Source organism: Peromyscus leucopus, chromosome 4, assembly GCF_004664715.2.
Source record: "Peromyscus leucopus breed LL Stock chromosome 4, UCI_PerLeu_2.1, whole genome shotgun sequence".
Lineage (NCBI taxonomy): Eukaryota > Metazoa > Chordata > Mammalia > Rodentia > Cricetidae > Peromyscus > Peromyscus leucopus.
The window spans coordinates 74,707,511-74,716,601 of record NC_051066.1 but is presented as its reverse complement, the minus strand read 5'-3'; positions in this window follow the sequence as shown (position 1 = coordinate 74,716,601).

Below are 9,091 nucleotides of genomic sequence, written 5' to 3'. Positions count from 1 at the left end.
CTGATTGATTGGATCACTTGTGTTGGGAGGATTCACACAGTATCTGGATAATTTGAGGTTAGACCACCCACCCCAAACCTGGCCCCCACTTCAGCCCACATAGAAAGGACTTGGAAGAAGTAAGTTTTGCTTTTTGTGTGCTTGTTTCACTCTAGTAATTAAGTCCATTTATTCTTTCCTTAGGTGTTACATTGCTGGTATTAGAACCTACTTATTCAGGACTCAAAGGTAGATGGAGGATCACCAGCTCTCTCCGAAATTCTCAGGACTCTAACACCAAATTGGAAATGCTGAGACATCCAGTCACACAATACAAATAACAAGATTTTTAACCTTTCCATAAGAAGAAGTGTAGCTTAAGTTTTTCTGCCTTGCCCACGGTCAGGACAAACCTCTGCCACCCGCCAGTTCCACAGCCGCTCAGACCCAACCAAGTAAACACAGACACTTATATTGCTTTCAAACTCTATGGCCGTGGCAGGCTTCTTGCTAACTGTTCCTTTATCTTAAATTAACCATTTCTTTTTATCTATGCCTTGCCACGTGGCTGGTGGCTTACCGGCGACTTCACATGCTTCTTGTCATGGCGGCAGCTGCAGTGTCTCTGGTCATGGCGGCGGCTGCAGCCTCTCTGGTCATGGCGGCGGCTGCAGCATCTCCTTCTGCCTTTCTGTCCCTTTATCTCTCCTCTCTGTTAGTCCCGCCTATCTTTCCTGCCTAGCACAGCCGATCAGGTTTTATTCATTAACCAATCAGAACAACTTGACATACAGACCATCCCCCAGCACAGCAAAGTGCAGACCATCTCAAACACCTGCACTCAGGCCCATGGTCCTAATCATCCTCTATACAGACCTGCTGGGTAACACCACAAAGAACCCAAGAAGGGCTCCCACAGGACATACAAATCATCCCACAGCAAAGAAGCCCAGTGGTGTATATTCTAAGCCACAGTCTGTAGACTACCCTAATAAAGCATGTATATATATGCATATGTATATTTGTATTTTATTAAATATATATGCATACACATTTCTATCAGTTCTTTTCCTTTAGAGAAACTTTATTGATATAGTGTACTTCATGTTAAATGCTCTCCTATGATAAGCCTGACATATTATGACCAACTTAAGTAGACTGAAATGGTATATTCCCACAAACCCAAAGTAAAAATGGGAGATATTCCAAATTGTGTTAATCTCCTGTATACTCTTCCAGTCACTGTGAGACTATTTCTGAGAGCATGTGATGTCTGGGAGATATCAATGTTATTTTCAGAATGAATATTTCTATAAGTTTTATTCAAAGGTATATTTTATACTAAGTGAGCTCTTGAACTGATGTATAATTTGTTGAACATGACTGTGAAATGGGAGAGAAAGTTCTCATTCTGTGTTCAGTTTAACAGCAATTCAGAAAGTGAATCTGACTCAGAGATAGAATAATAGACAGAGAGTTCTGCTCATCACAGCTACATTTATTATTGCTTTCTCCATTTTGATTGACTGTTTACCATTTCTCTCCAATACTAGTAAACAGGGTGAAGATATTAAGAAAACATACTACTGTTGCAAAGAATCCAGGTTAGGATCCTAACATTCACAGCTGCCTGTTATTCCAGCTTGAAAGAATCCCATACCTTCTTCTGCCTCCAAGGGTTCTCACATGTGTCTTTGTACTTTTTAACACATAAAAAATCATGTTAAATAAGCATGCTGTTAAGAGGCCTTCTAGCAATACATACATTAAGCTTGGTTACACAGTTGTGAATATCGTGGTCACTATCATACCAGAATTATATAACTGTAATTGCAATTCAAAAAGAAGAAAATTTTTTGTTTCATAAACTTCCAGTTAGCAGTTTGATTTTATGAGATTTTCCATTTTATCTTAATTTTTATATTTTGCCTGGAAATTATGAAATTTGATGCTCACACTAAAGTCTTAAAGCTAAATTATTGTCTTGGCAAGTTGTTAACAGAATAATCAACAGAGTAAATACAGACAGAATATCATTCATTTTTAGTAGCTGCAAGACACCTGCAGCACCAGATTATCCCAGGGTAACTGGAAAACAAAGGAGAGTCTGCTCAGCAATAGCAATAGCAATGACTACTTAGATGAAGGCACACTTGATGTTCATGTATAAAATGTGAATTCTATTGAAGGTTGTCAGAGCAACCACTTGAACATAATAAGGACACCATCATCCATAAACACTCAGTATGTCCCTGAGAGTCTCAGACAGTCCTCAGATACTGAGAAAGACAAATGGGTCACTAAACTTGTGGGAGATTAAAATACAATTATGTTACAGACAGGTGCATCTCAAAGTTAATTCAAGATCAGCAATCATGTAAACAAAGGAATCTTGAAGCATTACCCAGTAGTATCAACAATATAAAGAACAAGTAAGTAGAGACAGCTCCATGAAGGGAGAAAAAATGAGGCAGAATTATTTGCTAGAAAAAATAACAGCAGGAGTTTTCAAAAGTTTCCCACACTTTACTAATCATGCTTTAAAAGAAGCTATAATTATATCAACAGATACAAGTTATAAAAAAATTAAGTACAGGTAAGAATTGATTTATAATTAATATGCAAGTATGTATTCTGTATGAATTGTAAAAGTAATTATTCCTCTTCTAACTTATTGCTTCATGTTCATTCAGAATTAGCATAATATAATTGTAAGTTTTGCAACTTTGGAGGGAAAGGTATCCTGGCAACACCTACAGCTCTGTTCCAGTGGGGGATAGTTTCTCAGCAGGAATGTAACAGTTCTACTCCTCTCCAACAGAGCCATTACAGCTCTTTTGGGCTAAACTGTGCTAAGGGACATTTCCAGCAGAAATGTAGCAGCTCTGTTCCTGCTTATGTAAAAGTTGCTTCTTTTGCCAAAGAGTGGTATAGATGGGTCTTAAGGAAGAATGATTCCCAATTTTCTGAGAAACAGCCATACTGATTACCAAAGTGACTGTACATGTTTGCATTCCCACCAAGAGTGGAGGAGTGTCCCCCTTGCTCCACATCCTTTCCAACATAAGCTGTCATCAGTGTTTTTGATCTTATCCATTCTGACAGGTGTAAGATAGTATCTCAGAGTTGTTTTGATTTGCATTCCCTTGATGACTAGGGATGTTGAGCAACTCCTTAAATGACTTTCAGCCATTTGAGATTCTTCTGTTGAGAATTCTCTGTTAAGCTCTGTAGCCCATTTTTTAATTGGATTGTTCAGTATTTGATGTTTAGTTTTTTGAGTTTTTTATATATTCTGGATATCAGTCCTCTGTCAGATATGGAGTGGGTGAAGATCTTTTCCAATTCTGTAGGCTGTCATTTTGACTTATTGACTGTGTCCTTTGCCCTACAAAAGCTTCTCAGTTTCAAGAGGTCCTGCTTATTAATTGTTGCTCTCAGTGTCTGTGCTAATGGTGTTATATTTAGGAAGTGATCTCCAGTGCAATGTGTTCAAGACTACTTCCTACCAAGGAATGCTCAATAATACCACAAGGACACATGTTCAACTATGTTCATTGCAGCATTATTTGTAATAGCCAGAACCTGGAAACAACCTAGATGTCCCTCAGCTGAAGAATGGATAAAGAAAACATGGTACATATGCACAATGGAGTACTACTCAGCAGAGAAAAACAGTGCCATCATGTGGTTTGCAAGCAAATGGATGGAACTAGAAAATATCATCCTGAGTGAGGTAACCCAGACTCAGAAAGACAAACATGGTATGTGCTCACTCATAATTGGATACTAGATATAAAGCAAAAGATAACCAGAATGTAACCCACAGCTCCAGTGAGGCCAGCTAATAAGGAGGACCCTAGGAAGGGCCCATGGATCACCCAACTATGGAAAAATGAATGAGATCTACATGAACAAACTGGGGGTGAGGGGGAGTAATGGAGGGAAAAGGACGGGAGATGAGAGTTAGAGGAGCAGGAGGTTTGAGCTAGAATGGAAACAGAGTGAGAGAGTAAGGAAAGAGTTACAATGATAAATAAAGACATCATGAGAATAAGGAGATGCAGAGTGCTAGGGAGGATCCCAGGAATCCACAAGGATGACTCTACCATAGACTATTGGCAATAGTTGAGAGGGTGCCCGAGCTGGCCTGCTCTGGTAATTGGATGGCTGAATACCCTGTCATCATAGACCCCTCATCCAGTGAATGATGGAAGCAGATGCAGAGATCCACAGCCAGGTCCCATGCAGAGCTCCAGGAGTCCAGTTGATGAGAGAGAGATGGGGTTCTATGAGAAAAATATATGGAGACCATGATTGGAAAAAATACAAAGACAACTAGACAAACTGGTGGAGACACATGAACTGTAGAGCAATAGCTGGGGAGCCCCCATGATACTGGACTAGGCCCTCTGGATAAGTGAGACAGTTGATTAGCTTGAACTTTTTAGGAGGCCCCCAGGCAGTAGGACCAGGTTCTTGGTGCATGAGATGGCTTTGTGGAACCTACTGCCTATGGTGAGATACTTTGCTCAGCCTTGGTGCAAGGAGGAGGGTATTTGACCTACCTCAACTGAATGTACCAGGCTGGGCTGACTCCCCAGGGGAGATCTTGCCTTGGAGGAGGTGGGAATGGGGGGTGGATTGGAGGGAATGCTGGGGGTGTGGGAGGGGGAATTGATGGCTGATATATAAAATGACTAGAAAATCTCTTATATTAAATAAATAAATAAATAAATAAATAAATAAATAAATAAAAGTTGCTACTTTTCTACCCATTCAACTTCTATGAAAGATGGTTCTCATCCAAACCTCATTCAAGGGATTTATTGGGAGGTAAGAAACTGGGAGTGTGGCTGCCTCTGCCAGTTTGGAAAACTACATCCCCAAAATGAACATGTGCAGGGCTTATATAGGGTTTCTTAGGGGCAGAGTGTTTCCAGGGTGAAGATTTTCATGATGGGAGATGGTCTGATTTCAATCCCTGAGCATGGACAAAGTCAGAGACTGGCTGGATTTTGTGTTTTGTGATTCATTTGTTTCATGCACAGGACTTAGTTGGGTTTTGTGCTGAGTTGATCAGGGGCAGGGTATGTTTCTTTGGCACTGGTTTCAGGGCCAGAATGTGTTTCTCTCACTGACTCTTTTAAACCTCCTGGCTTTGCTTTTAGGATCAGAGTGTGTTTCTTTGTCTGGCCCTTTTACTATATAATAATAACATTACATATTAAAATATATAGGATTATATCACCTTAATTTATCTTATAAATACTTTAGAGTCAACTATGGAAATTACAATTTTTCCCTGACCTCAAATTCTTCATTATCTCTAGGATTTGTTCATTCTTACTGTAAAATGACTGCCAGCCACTTACCACATTTTATCTGTCTTCTGACAAAATCCAGAAAATGCATAACCTTTGAGACATGTTAAGTGAGATAGTCACATTTATTCTTAAGCCATCCATTTCTGTGAAGACCTATTGTTTAGGCTTGCATCATTGACACTTATTGACAATTTTATTCTCCTATTTTCATAATAATTTCATAAAAATAACTAATTTAGCATAAGGAACCATGTTCTATTTTAGTCACAGTCCAATGTTGATGTGTTTTAATAGATGCCACTACCAACACATTATCAACCTGAAATTTTTACTTTTAGATTCTTCATTCAGGTTTTGAAACAAAATCAAACAACTTTTGAACACATCCCCCAGGTTTCCCCCCTTAAATTAAAGTAAATGCAAACAGGAAGGGCAATTGTTCTTTTAGCTCTGGACAACATGAGGCTATCAACAAAATACAGTTGGAAGCTTGAAGTGGCCTTCGGCTTATAACCATCCTTCTGCCTGCTGTTTAGCACACTGAAGGGCTAGAGAGGCAGCAATAAGAAGTTCAGCACTGGATAATAGAGGAAAACATACTGCTGCCTTTTTGTTTGTTAATAGGGCATGACAATTGTTCCCTAACCACCTGGAAACCATTGTGCTTTCTCTCCAGGATGGTATTGATGCAGGTAAGGATGTAGCCTCTTAGGTAATCAAGCAAGGCATGTTTTCTCTGCCCTGCTGCCCCAGAGATGCTAAGGGCTTATAGCATGCATTGATTAAAGGAAGATTTATATAGGTATTCTTAGCTGCTCAAGCAAACATGCCTAAATTTATCCTTTTTATTTGATGTAAGCAAAAATATTTTAAGCAATTTGGACTTACAAAATAGTGTTGTTATTATTATTACCATTATTATTTTATTTTAATTTTTATTGCATTTATTGACTTTATATGTGTGTGTGTGTGTGTGTGTGTGTGTGTGTGTGTGTGTGTGTGTGTGTACACTACAGCACATGTGGAGGATTTCAGAGAACAACTTGCAGGCATCATTTCTCAGGTTTTTGTCATGTGTGTCCAGCATATCCATCCCATCTCCATGATTTGTCTTTGTGTTCTACAATCCATGTATTTATCTTGTCACCTAGCCACTATTCTGGAATTCTCCTTGACTTCTTCCAAACTAAATCTTAGAGTTCTCTTCCTCCCCGTCTCCCCCTTGAGGTGAGACAGGGTGACTGAAGCTGGGCTGTCTCCTTTGAATTTTGGTTGTCCTTCATTAGATAATAAGCTTTTATCTAAACTATGTCTTGTGCTTTTAAGCAAGACATATTTGCCAGGGTTTCCTAATAATTCTCCCATTATCCTCATTCTCCACTAAGACCAAGGGAAGAGATTTCTAAGTCCCGTTCAACAGTTCAACATCTTATCTGTAAACGCTACTGTTCCATTTACTACAGAGAAACCCACAGTCATAGGAAAACACCCAAGTCTGTTGCCCAAGTACATTCATATTTACATCCTAACACGCACCAGATTTCAAGCAATGTTTCTAATTCTTTAATTGTTACTATTATTATTTCTAGTGGTTGTATTATGTGGTATATAGTTTTCATGTTATTTGCAGAAATAATTAATAATAGAAATAATTAAGTCTTGTGTCTCCCATGAACTTTAGATTTTGAAGTGATTATCTATCCTGTTGTGCTAAATATAATTCTAGAATTGTCCTCAAAGTTCCTTTTCCCGTGGTGTTTGCATCATCTTCTGGACAAGAAAAACACTGAAATTGCATGCCATCACCAAATGCCTGTGAGAAGGGGAAGTGGTGTGAGTGGCTCTGAGCTAACAGTATGGAACTTTGAAGTGCATATCAAATATTCAAAGGGCGGGAAGTAACAGCAAGTGAGAGGCACTCAGTGCAATGAGCCTCTTTCTGGTTGGACCTGAATCTAATGGTCTGCATTGTGAGGAACGTTAGGTCGTGAAGAGCTATGAGTGCCACCCAAATGACAGGCACCAAAGAAGCAGAAGGCAACCGTTTAAGACTGATGGACAAACACCCTAATAGTTGTGCCAGAAACCCCATCCAAGGACGGAATCTGGATGCAGAGATCCACGCTAGGCCCTGGGTAGAGCGCCGGGAGTCTTATTATCGAGAAAGAGGAGGGTTTATATGAACGAGAATTGTTGAAACCAAGGTTGGATAAAGCACAGGGACAAATAGCCAAACGAATGGAAACACATGAACTATGAACCAAAGGCTGAGGGGCCCCCAACTGGATCAGGCCCTCTGAATAGGTGAGACAGTTGATTAGCTTGATCTGTTTGGGAGGCATCTAGGCAGTGGTACCAGGTCCTGGGCTCATTGCATGAGTTGGCTATTTGAAACCTGGGACTTATGCAGGGATGCTTGACTCAATCTGGGAGGAGGGGACTGGACCTGCCTGGAGTGAGTCTATCAGGTCGATCTCAGTCCTCAGGGGAGGCTTTGCCCTGGAGGAGGTGGGAATCGTGGTGAGCTCGGGGGAAAGGGAGGGGGGCAGGAAGGGGAAAACGGGAATCTGTGGCTAAAGAAAAATAAATGAAAAAAAAAAAAAGACTAAATTCTTTCAACAACCTGCAATAATTCTCTATAGACAGAAATTGAACCTCACTACCTCTACTGCAAAGTGTCTTCAGTGTGGTCAGCATCTTAAATGCCATCCTGGGATACCCTAAGTGGATAGCAGATCCACACTTTGAAACTATGAAAAAAGAATTCTTTTTTTTTTTTTTGATTGCTCTATGATTGTCATTCTTGTGAGTTAATTTGTTAAAAATAAATAGCAACATTGTTCACCTGCTTATTCCATTCTTTTCTGCATTTATTTTCTTTCCTGTCTTGTCAAGATTTTTTTTTATCATTTTTTGAAAGATACAAGTTTGCTTTTCTTTTCTTTTTCAATCTCTGTTCATGTTTACATGCTCAGAACAAAAGAAAAATTGTTGTTTTTCTTGCATATCTTCTAAAGCTCTCTTCAATAGTCACATATTATTTTCTACATAATGAATGTAAGTGGCCAGTGTTATGCATGTGTCTGCTAACATTATCATCCACTACATTCAATATTCCCTTTATGTTTAGTTTTCTCTTTTGTTATGAAATATGAAGCATAACAGTATCTCAGTAAGATATGAGAGAAAGCCATTGCATGTAAGAGTCATCTGTCTATATAAAATTAGCAGGCCTAACTTTATTTGAATTTATATGTAATCAACCATGAATATTATGACCCCCCAGAATAATGACTTAGTATATAATTGACAACAAATAAATTTAAATGCTTCCTTAAAGTATGTATACCAAATGCCAAAAAAGTAGCCCTAAACTTAGCATCAAAAATGTGAATTGAAAGAAATAAATGAGTAGATATAAATAAAAGCATTAAAAATAACATTTAATAAAATTGGACTAAATAATTCAATTAAAAATCTGAGGTCAAGAGATGACGAAAAACATGATACATTTATGTACATTGTAAGTGATGAAATTTGTAATTAAGGAACTTAATAAATTGAAGAAAATAATGGGATAATTATATGTGAATATATTTGCATGTAGCATATATATTGTGGTTATTGGCTGGATGAGGCACGCATATTTGTTTTAAAACAAAGCACAGCCCCTGGGATAAAGAGAACAATTATATATTATGATAAAACGTCTTCTAAAATATGGAGCAGTAATTTAAATAGACACAACAAATAAAGAAAAAATTAAAATTAAAAAAACATTATAG